Raw genomic sequence first — 779 nt, 5'->3', positions numbered from 1 at the left:
ACTATTTCTGCCTCCTATCCAATCTCCTGTTGGCTCTATCCCAACCTTTTCTATTTCCTCATATTTTGATTTCTGAAATTGCTTCTCTTGTTGTTCCTCTCTACCATACACATGAACAATTATTCACACCTCAATATTCTCCTGTGAATGTTGCTGCTGCTACTGCATCTGAGTAACAGAAACAGGAATATTGACAGCAGAAGAGAGACAGGGTCCTTGTTCTCAATTCCAGTGCCTGGCAACACAACAGAATATCCTGCTAAGCTACCGCAACCAATGGATAGATTATATTAAATGGATCTTTGTGGATAGCACTTGTACAGGCTGGTCAGAATTTCAGGGCTATAAGCCAATGGAGCATGCTCATCTGAAATATAATCTTCAGAGAATGTATCTTCAAGTCTAGCAAGTGTATAACTTGCATGCGGCATTTTTCAGCAGTTTATAATTTAGACAAATTTGGGAGCATTTTCATAGGGATAGCAAAAGTCATACCTCTAACATTTTGGTCTCAGGGTTGACTTTTATTATATTTTATTAATAATTTGATATATTTTAAATCATCTTACATTTATATTTATCAAAAATTACATATGGGTATATGCAGACATTATATTTAGATTGACCAAACTAGCATTAGGTTGATATAAATGACAGTTTGTACAGATATTCAAGTATTTTAAACTGGACCAAAAATGGTGGACCCCATCTATATCAGGTCACCTGAGTAGGTGAATTAACTTAGATGGGGAACCCAATCCAGAAAATGGCTGCATACT

This window comes from Gavialis gangeticus, unplaced genomic scaffold (assembly GCF_001723915.1).
Source record: "Gavialis gangeticus isolate Ggan-Ray unplaced genomic scaffold, GavGan_comp1, whole genome shotgun sequence".
NCBI lineage: Eukaryota > Metazoa > Chordata > Crocodylia > Gavialidae > Gavialis > Gavialis gangeticus.
This window is presented reverse-complemented; position numbering follows the sequence as displayed.